We start from the raw sequence: 14,453 nt of genomic DNA, 5'->3' as shown, positions 1-14,453 counted from the left end.
GGTCACTGCTGCTGCTGGCTGTATGTGCTTATGCCCCGCCCACACACACACATCCTCACTGACTGATGAATTTGCGATGGTTATTTATATTATTGTGGCGTATTGATTATGAATACAGTCCATCTAATGCTGGTTTTGTTTCATCACTGTAGCCAGTATCTCACTATCACTATCCTCATTCAGATTTTAAGAAGCTACAAATTATATTCAGCCACAAAATAAGTTTGAAAAGCTGCAAATCAGAACGAAGCACAGAGAGTTGTTGACTAGAGATGATACGCCGTCTCGTGGTGGTCACTTCCTGTCGACGTTACAGATCAGAAGCACAGAGAGTTGTTGACTAGAGATGATACACCGTCTCATGGTGGTCACTTCCTGTGAACCGGCAGCTTTTTAGAACATTGCAAAACGGTGCGTTGACAGTAGTTGCCTCTTTCAACTCGTCTTGTTGCGAATCTTTGGACTAAACTTGGCTGAAAGCAGCAGCAGTGGGTAACATCCAACACCGAGCTTTAAACAGTCCCAACAACAACTCACATTGAAAACAAAATGTCTCAACTCTGTCGTTAAACATGTTAATATCCATTAGCTGTGTGATGCTAACAGTTAGCCCTATCACTGTGTGTGCCAGTTTGTTCTCACTCCCAACTCGTCAGATACCGCCGCTTTGCCAGTGATTTCGGTGTCAGACACCAGCACAATACAGCACCTTTCACAGCGGCATGGTACGCCACTGGATGGTATCAGCTTGTAACGCAGCTGCCAACAAACCCTGACCTTTTACCCAGGAGCCCGCTGTTTGTTTCTCTTGTGAATGTTGAGCAAAACAATGATTTATGATCACCAAAGTTATTGCAATTCATCCCGAGGGTGGACATCAGTGAGTGTTCACCTAATTTCGTGGTAATCGTTCCAATAGTTGTGCTTCACTCCAAAGCAGAAATGTGAACCACATGGTGACACCAGAGGAAAGGTCAGAGAATCACTTCCTGTGGGAACAATGGATTCCTTTGTGACAATCCACTCAGTACTGGCTGAGATATTTCAGTATGCCATCCATAAACTCATGCAGGTTAACATGGCTGAAGATTTGAGCTTCTGTTGGTGCAGATTTTGGCTGAATTTAAGTTATTGAGTGGTGTGTAGTTTTTACATCGATCAGATTCGACTGTTGAAACTTGTAAGGGACGAGGCCTCTTTGATTCTTTACTATACATACAGTGTTTACATGCTTTGTCTTGCCTCGGGCTCAAACACCACACTCACACACAAATGTATTTTTAACAGCAGAAAACTGCTGCTGCTTTTTTTATGACCAGCTCCACACAGCTCACTGAGGACAGAGCCGCTCAAGTTTAAAGCTCCCAGTCAGGGTGGAAATACTTCACAACCTTCACAGAAACACATATACAAATATGACCTTGGCCAGCTGCTCTGTGTGCGTGTGTGTGTGTGTGTGTGTGTGTGTGTGTGTGTGTGTGTGTGTGTGACGGGAGAGTGATGTAAGGGGGGGGGGAGGGAGGAGAGCCGGAATATCTGAGACATTCAGGGGAGAGAAAAGCAGCACGTCTGGAGAGAAGGGTGCGGCAGGCCGGGCAGTCGAGCTGTGTTGCTAACAGCTGTGTGACATTTAGAGGAGACTGCCGGTCATCTGAGATGATGCTGCATCAGTGCTGCTTCAACACACTGGATATGATACACTCCAGTTTCACCAACAGGCTTTTTACACAGCGGGTTTTTAAAACACCATGGCAACCGCTGGCAACGCTCCTTTTAAATAGGGTACCTTTTTATAATCAGACCTGAAGGTGAAACTTTTCTTTTGTCCCAGTCAGCAGTGTGAAAGTTATGGAAGACCATTTCTGACAAATACAGTGTGATGAAAAAAAGATCCTGTGATTCATTATAATGAGAAACTTTATGATAAAAAAAAAAGATTTAGTGTCTCAAAATAATGACACAGTATCTCAAAAAAGACTTTGTATCACAAAAAACAAAACAAAAAAAATAAACGGTAACACTTTACTTGAAGGTATCTACATAAGAGTGACATGACGCTGTCATAACTATGACATGACACAGTCATGAACTTGTCATGAACATTATGTACATGTCCTAAACGTTTATGACTGCTGCCATTGGTTTTTGTAATGACAAGTTGACATTGTTTGGGTTGTCTTGATTATGACAAGTTGACATTAATCAAAGTGACATTACCAGAAGTCGTCTTTGTTATGACAAGTTGACATTAAGCTTGTTTAGGATGTCCTTATTATGACAACTTGACATTAGCCAGGATGACATTACCAGAAGACATCTTTGTCATAACAACTTGACATTAACAAGAAATGCATCTCTTTTTGTGTTTATGACAAGTTGACATAATGATTATTATTGTTATGACAAAGACATCTTCTGGTAATGTCATCCTGCTTAATGTCAAGTTGTCATTATAAGGACATCCCAAACAAATTTAATGTCAACTTGTCATGACAAAGACAACTTCTGGTAATGTTGCTTTGATTAGAGTCAAGTTGTCACAATCAAGACAACCCAAACAATGTCAACTTGTCATTACAAAAACCGAATGACACTTAATGACAGCAGTCATAAACATTTATGACATGTACATAATGTTTATGACAAGTTCATGATAGACTCATGTCATAGTTATGACAGTGTCATGTCACCCTTATGTAGATACCTTCAAGTAAAGTGTTACCAAAAAATCTATATCAAGATAATGACTTAGATCTTCAAATAATGAAAAACTTCATGAGAATAATTACTTAGTACCTGAAAAATGACATAATTTCTCAAAAATACTTTCATTATTTCTTAAAATAATAACTTTGAATCTCAAAATAAAGAGAACCTTTAAAAATAATGAGTTAGTATCTTAAAATGACCTTACCTAAAATAATGATTTTGTGTAACAAAAAGTAACTGAGTATCTCAAAGTAATGACTTAGTGTCTAAGAATAATGATAGAATTTCTCAAAATAATGACTTACTCTCACAAAACTGCCTTAGTATTTCAAAATAATGACTGAGTATCCTAAAATAATGAGAAACTGAAAATAATAAGAAACTGTTTCAAAAAATAATGATGTAGTGTCTGAAAATACTGAGAAATGATACAAAAAAGTAAAGTTTCTCAATATTTTGGAATACTATGTCATTATCCTGAGACACTGAGTCATTGTTGTTATTTTAAAAATACTAAATCTTTATTTTCAGATACCAAGTCATTATTTGAGAAGGTTTCTCATCACTCATGAGCCTCCGTATAAAGCTGATAAATGACAGTCTCATTATATTTGTTCATGTTGCTCTGCGTCTCTTTGTGAGTTATTCTTGTATCAAAGGAAATAAATCTGTGTGATCTAAAAAAAAAAAAAACCCAGTTATTTAAGGTACAAAGTGAAAAATGTCTAGACTTCCTTTGACAGGGAGCGCAGCTGAAACACTGACATCCACCTCGATGAGTTAGCCTCTACGTCATCCTCTCTTCTGGTCAAATGTTATGATTCATGGTTTACAGTGGGTCATGTTGGCACAACTCAGAGTCTATTTTAGTTTGTTCCACCCAGCAGCTGCTGTTTGAGTCACAGCTGTGTGAAAAGTCCCGTTCCCAGAAAAGACAATTCACTCAGTTCCCACTGCAAAATAATATTATTTGTCTTAATAAACTAAATTTCTAAATCATCACCTGTGCCCTGCACGGTCACACGGCAGTGGATCAGTACAACCTTACAGCGAAATGCCAAGTTTATCTACCTGTAAAATTAAAATAACACTATTTAATCCAGGCCATCCATGAGAGATTCAGAAGCCGTGGGTTACTTTCATAGGTAATAACTTATTAACAGTACTCACTTTAAATGACATATTTTGAGGGCAAATAAGTCAGCTGCACCACGTATTACCAAATGAAGAGTATAAATTACTGGGGTGGGTTTACATGTCATAAAACATAAACATGGTGGGTATTTTATAAGATTTTAAATATTTTTGGACTCAATATTTTTTAAAATCTGACTACTTTTTTAGGCCAGCATAATATTAAATACACATACACACACGCGAGACCTCCATGCTTAATTTGCAGCCAACCAAGAGCAGCACCTATGATCACGAGCACAACAATTGACACACAAAGCTGTTGACATGACGTCAAACCCCATTTAATACCGTCAAATACCATTAAAACTAAACGTTAATAAACATCATCATGATAAGAACTACCTAAAATGACAGAAACTTTGTTTTTTTTGTCTATATCCCATCTGCTTACACATGGAGGGGGCGGGTTTATAACATGTACTGCAACCAGCCACCAGGGGGCACTCAAAACATTTTGGCTTCACTTTTGGGAGTTGTCATGTCATCTGTCTTCATTATATAGTCTATGGTCAAAGCCAATTAAAGCTTTGGCATTCAGAGTCAACACATCCTCACTGTGACCTCGTCACATGTCCACATCGGTGTCTGGCGCCAGAAGTCACTGACCAAGCGCTGGATTTCGACGACTTCGTAGTGAGACGGTCACTCAAATGACCCTGCACGTAAATATTTAGCTTTAATAAAATGTAAACCTAAAGTATTCTCAGGTTGGATACTGAACTCCAAATTGCTCCCAGTGGTTGTTCCATCAGTGTGTGGATGTGTGTGTGAATGGGTGAATGTGACATGTGATGTAAAAGTGCTTTGAGCGGTCGGATGATTAGAAAAGCGCTATACGGACGGGTGTCAGTGAGGGAACATCACAACTGCACAGACTCTGGCTCCAAATGACACAAGATGGCAACTGCATCCGAGATATTTCGCATTCATTTTTGCACAGTGGGGATGAGTGGAGATGTGTCATCCATCTTTATGTATGGACTGATTGGCTTCTGGAGCCAGCCTCAAGTGGCCGTTAGAGGAACTGCAACTTTATGCACTTCTGCATTGGCTTCATTTTTAGCTTCAGACGTTGCTGCTTGGTCCAAGTATTCTAATAAAAAACATATTTAGAAGTTATTGTGTTTATTTTAATTAATTGTTAGGGGGACGTGGGGCGGGGGGGGGGGGGGGGTGGTGCGGCGGCGACGACGATGACTCATGACCTCAGTACTTCTAAAATCCTGGCTCTGGCCCTGCATTACAAAAAATCACCATGGCATTATCACTCAGGAACTCGTCCCATGATTACAAGAAGTCGACTTTGATTGTTAAATAAAACCAGAGCCTTTTCCATTTCACGTGATTGTTGCTGCAACCTTCGAAACGGGAGTGTACGAGGGGCTCCTGAATGCAGCACCAGATAGCAGAGTGTAGGTGTTGAGCTGAACCAGGCCGATCCTGCCTTCATCATCCTCATCCGCAGCCCAGCAGCAGCAGCAGCAGCAGCAGCATCACCGCCCCTCCCTCTGCTCACATCCATCCACAGCTCCACTGAAGGACGGTAAGACACCTCACCGTTTATCCTCCATCTCACAGCCTCACACTCCGCACACCAGGCGGCGGAGATGCGCTTCTTCTTGGCCGGAGGGTGACGATATAGACGCGCAGAAAGCAGGCGGTGATAGACCGGGACCGGAGGCTCGTTTTATAACAGCGCGTCGTTAATCTGGAGCGTCACAGCGCAGATCGGTCAGAGTCACTGGAGGAATCCGATTGCATGAAAACAGGAATTCATATTGACATTAACTGCATGTGAGGATCCGTTATAGGCTCGGTGTGCTCAGAGGCGGGGAGCAGATATCATGTGAGTAACATTATGGCTCATGATTATCAATTTCACCGCATGTTTACATGTTAATATCAAAGAAGAGCGCGTTAAATCTGATTTAAATGTCCCTGTAGGAGCAAATAGACATCATGCATATGGTGCATTTAAGTCACAGTGTGTACTTTCTAGTGTTCTGCACGGCAGGATTTTAGGAGGTCATGATTCCCCCCTCACATCCTCGGGTGACTACAGCAAACAGAAAGGCTGCAAAATGTTACTTATTCTTGCATTTAAATGTCAAAATATATGTTATGTAAATGTAGTCACCCTACATGATGATTTAAATCATGCTTTAAAGCCTTGTTTCTATAAAATCTCTTATTTTTTCTCCTCAGATTTCTTTGTTTGGCCTTAAAAACATTTAAATGTAAGAATTTTTAATCTCAATCGTATATAATCAGCCTTAAATGTGTAATTTATGTGCAGTTGCAGGATGTAAACACGTCCTCTGGGCTGGTAAAAAACCCACATTCTCCAAAATAACAGAGTCCATGACCTCTGTGTGCAGCCACAGCCCTGCCAGGCACTGCTCCGTGTTATCACACAGGATGATGGTGCAGGTTACAGTGCTGAGGTGAGCGTAGTGTAGGCCTTCAGCCACAGTGTAAACAGCCTCTCTGACTCACGTTCACAGTTTATGCTCATTTGTCAGCTCGCTCTCATGCTCTCAATTCAGCTGAGTAAATTTGGGTGACCTGATTTTTAAGGTGGAAGAAAAAAAAAAGCGACGCATCTTCTGACCTGAAGGCAACAGCTGAGACTCGGAGTCTCTAGTCTGGTCTGGTCAGGCCGCAGCAGCTCATCGGTTCGTGTGAAACCTGTGCAGGGCTGAGGATTAGACTACACCCTCTGAATAACCCCACACTTATGCAACAGACCAGACAAAAATGTCCAAAAATAGAAAGGTACACACAGACGACCGGCAGATGTTTTGATCCAGAAGCACGTAAGGCGGAAGATGCTATTTATGTGGTGTTTTAGTTACATGATGGACATGTGACGTTTGTCTGAGATCGCTGGTAAACATTAAAACATGTTGTCAGTGGCATATCTGATGATTGATTCATCGTTTAAGTCATTTATCAAACAAGAATGCCCGACATTTGCAGCTCCCAGTGTTTTAAATGTGAGTCTCAAATGTGCATTTCTGTTTTATATCGTATCTGATCCAAAATCTTTGAGATTTAGACTGTCGGTTGTTTTGCTGCCACAAAAAACTGCTTAAATGTATCCTCTCAACTGATCATTGGATCCATAAAATGTCAGAAAATAGTGAAAAATACAACAGACCCTCACTCGTCACATATCGATGTTCGATCATGGACTTTCCACGTCCACATATGGCGTCCAAGGTATCCTGGGTGTGTTGGTTGTTGACGTTCTGGGACGCCGTGTCAACTTCAGCCTGTTACATGCATTGTCTGTTTTCAAAATACACTTCTGTTTTCACAGGAAATGTACAGTTTGCATACAGTCTCTTTCAAAATAAAAGCACTATGTCAGTACAACACCGTGAATTGACAATTTTTCCTTTAACAACAAACATGTGGTTAGGTTTAGGAAAAAAGAACAGGGTTTGGCTTTACAGTCAGGAAATGAACATCAGCCACGCTAGTGAAAGTACCCCCCTTCCCACCCACCCTAGACAGATTTCCGCCGCCTTAACTTCAATTGTTGTTCCATCGCATTTCCTCCTGAGGCCATGTATCATGCCGATGTGAAAGGACGGCTTTTTTCTTCAGTGTCTGATGCCGGAAGTCACTGACCAAGCGGTGATTTTTGATGACTTGGAGTCAGAGTATTCCAGAAAGCCAAGGTGACGTCTTCAGTATAGTTGAAACAATTAAGTGGTTATTGGATTAAGTCGATTGACCGAAGATATATATTTATTTCACAAACCCTTTAATAATCGTTTAAATCATTTTTAGGGGGGAAGAAAAATAGAGATGAATTATTTAGACTGTAAAATGTCAGCAAATAGTGAAAGATGGTTTGTGTTGTGAGACCACTATCAGAATTTAATCCATTTGGTCCAATAACATTTGATGAGTCTAGAAGAGCCTTGAGATTAAATCATTTTATCCTCTTTCAAGTTAACAGGGTGCTAAACCAGAAGTCGCTGGTTCATTTCATACCATAGAAATGTAGGTTTTTTGGCTTCTTGCGCCACTGAGCGACTTTCAAAGGGATGAACGGGGGTCCTGGCTTCAACACTGTATCCAGGTCTCTTCATACATCCATGGCTAGCTTCCACCCCACCCAGGTGGTGCACAGTGCAGCCAAGGCCAACGTTAGCTAACCAGTGGAGACTGGAGAGTGCACAGTAAGCACTATGTAACTCGGCTGGCCGGCTGGCTGTCAGCAAAGCCAACAGAAAATACAATAAAAGGCAAAACATTTAAGTCCTAAAACATTAATTTTTTTAACTACCTCTAAAGGAAAGGCCTCTGGTATTTCATGTCCTGTTAGGGGTCACAGGGGTACTGGAGCCTATCCCAGCTGACATTGGATGAGAGGCGAGGTTCACCATGAACAGGTCACCAGACTATCACAGGGCTGAAAAAATGTCTCAGTACTTTTGACCAAATATCTCAATATCGATACTGTGATTGTAGGATTGAATATTGGTGCATTCACAAAATATTAATGAGATGTTTGTTAAAAAAAGATCAGTAATGTGGATATAATGACGAAGTGAGTAAAGGCAAATAATAAAGCAGCTAGAGCAGTCTGGAGATGTCAAAAAAACGATGCCACTAACGACGGCGTTTTAGCCGAAGCGCATTTATTTCTGTTTGTTTTGCTCACATTAAATAAGAAAATGTATCTGTGCTGGTTTTCTTTTTAAGTTCAGAAAATTACATCACTTCACTATAACACAGCCTTTAAAACCAGGAGAAGACACTGACAATATCACAATATCCAAAATCTAAGACGATATCTAGTCTCATATCACGGTATTGATATAATATTGACATAATATTGACATGTTGTCCAGCCCTAACCAGATCACCCAGTTAACCCAACTAGTGGTTTATTACTGGTCCTGGAAGCTGTCTTTGAAATGTCCTTGAGCCGTCTTCATCCTACACACCAGCCGAAGCACTACAGTGTGCAGGCTGAGCAGCAGGATGGAGCCGAGCAGCTCGGGTCATCTGTAATCATGTTTCTGTGAAGGACCTCATCTCTTCAGAGCCGACTGAACGAGATCAGATTGTGTTCTTTGTGATATTAGATCCTCCTGTAGACAAACGAGCCAACACATCCATGAAGCCTGCCTCCCCCCACACACACACTCACATTCACACCACCCTGTAGTGTGCTCTGTGAACTCCCACAATGCCTCAGGGTGGGTGAGGCAGAGTGCTGAGCTCAGCGGGATCGGGCAGGGTGGAGCGTGGAGATGCCCAGCAACAAGGAGAGTCTCGTTTATGCTGGTTTGGTAGAGGTGTGGCCCCCGCCCGTGTCGTGTTACGTTCAGTCAGCCGGTGTGATGCTCAGGATCAGCACAGGCCTGCTGAGTGCAAAAGGAAAAGACATTACTGGAGGTGCATCCTCCATTTCTGCTGTGGCAGAGCAAGAGTGTCTTTCTGGAGATTTCAGCATCCAACTACACACACACAAATCTGACTAAAAGAAGAACAGAACAATTTCTACACCCACGGATGAGACAGCAAAAACATGCTTTGTTGCTCGTACTGAAGGAGTCAGTATGCTTCAGATGAAGTGCTCGCCTTGTTTCCTCCGAGCCTCAGAGCTGCATCATTGTCCAGAAACTATTCAAACACATCAGTGAGCCACACGGCTGCTCTCGGCGACATGCTCCTTCATCACCGTGAACACACACACTGTAGTTTATTTTGACTCAATGCCACACACACCGTCCAGCTGCCACAAATACTTAGAGCACCAGATGTGGATTAATCTGCTGCTGAAAGTAGTCCCCAACAAATGCACCATTGCAACACGGTTTTATCGGAAGTCATCAAATTCCAGCGCTTCGGACACTGACGACAACCGTTGTCCTTTCATGCTGGCATGATACGTGGCTGGGTGGTGTTATTGTTTAACGTGGTGGGACAACAACGAAAGTTAAGGTGGTGGAAGTCTGAGTAGGGCAGGTGGGAGGGGTGGCGGACCACTGGCTTACACATGGGTGGCCATTGTTTGCTTCCCGTGAGACTGTAAAGACAAACCATGTTCTTTTTTCCTAAACCTAACCATGTGCTTTTGTTGTTGAAGGAATAAAAAGTCAATTCAAGGTGGTGTATTGACGTAGTGCTTTTATTTTGAAAGAGACTGTATGCAAACTGTTCATTTCCTGTGAAAACAGAAGTGTATTTTGAAAACAGACAATGCATGTAACAGGCTGAAGTTGACACGGCGTCCCAGAACGTCAACAACCAACACACCCAGGGTACCTTGGACGTCATATGTGGACGTAGAAAGTCCATGACCAAACGTGGACATGTGACGACGTCGCAGTGAGAATGTGTTGATTATTTCCTCCTTTTTAAGTAACATTTTCGTAAAATTCCAGTGAGCAGCCATCTTGGGATGTCGCTGAACCACTGACCATGTTTAAGATTTATGTCTTTGTTAGGAACCAATAGACTGACCACATACTGTAGGTTAAAGGAGTCAGAAAGTACTGAGGGGCTAACACACTGTCGATTTGTTAGTCATGTAACCTGATCTCAGACAGAATTGCTGACGTTTTATGCTATGTTTCCATCTTCAGTCCGACATTGTGTCCTCTCTCTAACCAATCACTACAGACCCACATATACACCTGAATCTAACGTCCACAGTGACGTGTAGCCACGCCAACATACTGGTTTTACGGTCTGGTCTACATGTACACAGATATTTTTTGCGCTTAATCTGTCTCTCAGAGGGCGTTAAATCTGCCCACAGTTCAGTCTGTCAGGTGTATGCAGCGTTTCTGACAAGTTTTATCACGGTGTTGGTCAGTCTGTCTGCTCTGTGTCACATTTTGCTGCAATAAAGTCGATGAATAGACTGAAAACTTTATCTTTGGAGGTAAAACTGATGCTGACAAAGTTTTCCTTTGGAGAAATAATTTGAAGCTGGAAAAAAAGGTAATAAATAACAATACAGTGTATCGCAATACTCAGCATATTGCAATATCGTGTTGTGGGTCCTCTGGCGATTCCCACTCCATTCCATACAGCATAACACTCTGTATCATAGATTGGAAAAATAATAACACAATCAGAAAGCCTGAGCGCCGTTTGCAGCCATGCCGTGCATCGTTGGTGATGAGATCTCTGGTAGGTGTTTTGAAAAAGGTAACGTAGCCTGTACACTTGACTACCTTTGAGACAAGGGGAAAATGTTGGTGATGGCAAATGCCGGCAAGCTTTCAATAGGACAGTTGTTTTAGCGCTAAGAGTGGAACGGGAAAAAACCAAAAACAAACCCCTGTGTTGGGCGATATTGAGAAGACATGTCGATTTAGAACAGCCTCAATAGCAGCGTCTATCTTGTCTAGAGGTTGCCATTGGTCACCATTACTCCTCACTGGTTCCAGTGCATCACCTGACAACCGAGTTAGTCCACCCTTGGTGCTGATTGGCTAATCGTTAGTCCTCATGTAGCACTGATTAGATCGATCTGTTTGATGTGACGATGCCAGATGATGCAGTTAATAAGAAAAACTCATGGTGTTGTTTTAACTGAATATTCGGTGTTGGCGGTGCTAATTGGTTTCCGTTGCTGCTAACAAGCTGTTTCTTGGTTACCTGAGGGAAGGTTTATTCCTGCAGCAGGTGAGAGCAGATCTTATAGAGGTGTGTGTGACATTTTTGAGATGTGACATCATTAAGTTTGAAGATAAGCTCGAGATAATAATGACATTTATTTAAATCCAGGCTGGTCTGATGTTTACCGTTGTGAGGTTGTATTCCACAGAGCTCGGTTTGTGCTCGCTCATGCTGTGAGTTGTGACCACGATCTGATCTGAGCGTTCATGTCACCATCACACACACACACATACACACACACACACACACACACACCTTCATATTACCCTGAGTGCACCCTTCTAACAAAGCACAGCATAAATGCTCATTTAATTAGGTATGTCTTTTAAAGGTCCCCCATTATTGTGTGTGCAGAGTGAGAGCAGTGTTCTCTTCATTATGATAACGTGCAAATAAGGACACATTAATTAAAAGTTGAATTAGTTAAATTGAGTAAAGCAGTGGAGGAAGATTTATTTGAAAGATTACACAATGATGTTCGAACATTCTGTCATTTCCAGTCGTCTAATAGCACAAAGATTACAGCAGCCTTGAACCTCAGTGGCCGTCACATGATCTCTAAATGCATTATTATTAAATCAGAACAAACAAAACAACACAAAGAGTTGCTAAATTATTCCAAAATTAAACCAAAAATCCCAAAGTGAATAGATTCAAATTGCAGAACCATACAATGCTTACAACAAAATATTAATCTCAGTGATTGGATTTGTCTTACCGCAGACAAATCTCCTTAATAACATTTCAACACACAGCTGAGGATTGGCTGTGTGTTTGATGAGTCAAAAGCTTCAGACTTTAAGACCAAAGATCCTGATGAATCTTCTACCAACAGTCACAGGGTGGCATGCAAGAACATTTTTGTATTGTCCTCCTAAATATCTTTCTATGTTAGCATGTTCGAACAAGCGTGCCCATATGGATTCAGCTTGTAACTACAGTATTTATTTTTTTCCCATCTGATCAGTGTCTGTTCATGTAGGTACACCACCAGGAGATTTAATTTGTGAGCAAACTCTACTCGCAAAAAAAATGTTACAGCAGCCACACAGCTTTTAATATCATGGAGTGCTGCTGCTGCACCACAGGCTCTAATTCAGTCCTTTGATTATTTCCCTCCAGGCTCACCTGAGAGCTGCATCAGAGTTAATACATGTGACGGTGAAAGCAGCAGGTACAAATCAGCTGCGTGTCACAGTTACGTCCCACAGAGGAAATGCTTTTATTTTATAACTCTGCTCCTGTTGGTTGGAGTCATGATTCACTTTAATGTTTCATTTCCTGCAGTTACAGTCGTGCTCCGGTGCTCTGCACTCGTTTATGTGTTCTGTTTAGTGTATGTGTTGGTCTGTACAGTCTGATGGATGGACGAGGGGTTAAGTGATCGATCAGGACAGGAAACACTGATTTACTGATGCACCAATCAGTGATGTTCCTCGTAAAGAAGAAGCATCACCTCTGCTGGTGTGTCTGCTCTGTTAGTGCTGTTAGAGAAAGTTACCTTTCAAACCAAAGACGATCTGGCTAGAGAGCTGCTGGCACGGCTGTACAGTCTTCTTACAATGAATCCAAAAAGCGATGTGAAAGGGCTCACCTCTCTGCTGTTAAGCAACTTTAAGCAAATTTGTTTTGGTTTGATGGCAACCTGGATGTATTGACCCTTTTATTGCCAGTAAACAGTATGACGCTAGCACTAGCTAGCAAGTTGTGTTGTCTTGTTTTAAACGATGGAGGAAGATGATGTGAGTGGTGCGTTCAGAAACACTCACTCTGAGTGTGGGAGCGCACTCTGACACAAACTGGAGCGTTGATAAATTGGGAGCGCTGTCTGAATGTAGCGTTGGGTTATCCAGAGCAGCGCACTCTCAGAGTGGCAGAGCGCACTCTGGACACTCTGTCTGTGGAGACGGAGCAGCAGAGCGCCGAGCGGAGTGAATGTGTGATTAACTTAACCGTTGGTTCATTCATGTAGAAATATAACGCTGCGTTTCTTCCACCAACAGGGCTCTCATTTTAGTGTAGAGCGTCAGACTGAATTTACCAACGCACCATGTCAGGTCACTCACTCTCCGGGACCGCCAGTGTTACTTGAATAAGTAAACACTGACCAACGGGACCAGACTGGCCGACCCGTATGCTCTCACTCAGTGGATGGATGATGTCACAGGAAGCCAATCTTACAAAGGAGGACCACACTTGTTTGTTTTGCTATGGAAGCTAACGTTAGCTAATGTGCTAAAAAGTTAGCGTTGCAGAGAAATCCAATCTTCCTCTTAATCCCTCCCCAGTTTCTGATGAGGTGGACATGATAACCCTTAATACACATAACCTTATTCATCCCTACAACAGGAAATACTTTTTCCCTAACCTGATATGAAGTGTGCGCTGCACATGTGAGCATTTTTGATGATGGCCTCCGTCCAGTCCTTTGGTCTTATCACATTTAACCATAGTTGTCTTTGTTTTTGTTGACGGGCAGTGGCGGCTGGTTTTGAGCCATGACTCCTTCTATTCTGGCTCCCAATAACACAACAAGACAAACACATTTTAACACTCCTATGGAGCCTACAGCCCTGTGGGGGAGAGGCAGCTGCACCTCCAGCTGATGAAATGACGTCATCGTGACGACGGCTCATTTTAACATGTAAACATTAAACTATAAAGTGTAGAGAAAGTACAGCTTTTAGAGATAAACCGCCCTGAAGTGAAGAGTTGGACAAGTGGAAATTTTGACCAGTTGATGGCGCTACATGAAAAGTCAACGGGTTACCAAAGTCAGTAGGATTCATCCTCTGGAAAACATGAATGTTTTACCAAAGTTCTTCACAGTTCCTGAGATACTTGTTGGTTTAACAGACCAACTAACTAACATCACAGTCCCCAGAGATATG

The 14,453-nt window shown here is 42.0% G+C and overlaps 1 protein-coding gene across 3 annotated transcripts in view; it reads left to right on the top strand.

Annotated features, from left to right (window-relative positions):
• map1aa (microtubule-associated protein 1Aa) overlaps window positions 1-14,453 on the top strand; it is a 58,852-nt gene that overhangs the window by 20,787 nt on the left and 23,612 nt on the right. Inside the window, exon 1 of one of the 3 annotated variants that reach the window (XM_033617431.2) lies at window positions 5,306-5,449. The exons of 1 other annotated variant lie outside the window; for it this stretch is intronic. The gene's annotated coding sequence lies outside the window, so the exon portion shown is untranslated. Of the gene's footprint in view, window positions 1-5,305; window positions 5,450-5,517; window positions 5,753-14,453 lie in introns of those variants that run through there. One more of the 3 variants, XM_078173396.1, reaches the window with a different exon arrangement.

The sequence above is a fragment of the Epinephelus lanceolatus genome, chromosome 2 (assembly GCF_041903045.1).
Source record: "Epinephelus lanceolatus isolate andai-2023 chromosome 2, ASM4190304v1, whole genome shotgun sequence".
Taxonomy (NCBI): domain Eukaryota; kingdom Metazoa; phylum Chordata; class Actinopteri; order Perciformes; family Serranidae; genus Epinephelus; species Epinephelus lanceolatus.
The sequence above is the reverse complement of the archived record's forward strand: the minus strand, read 5'-3'. Positions and strand labels throughout refer to the sequence as shown.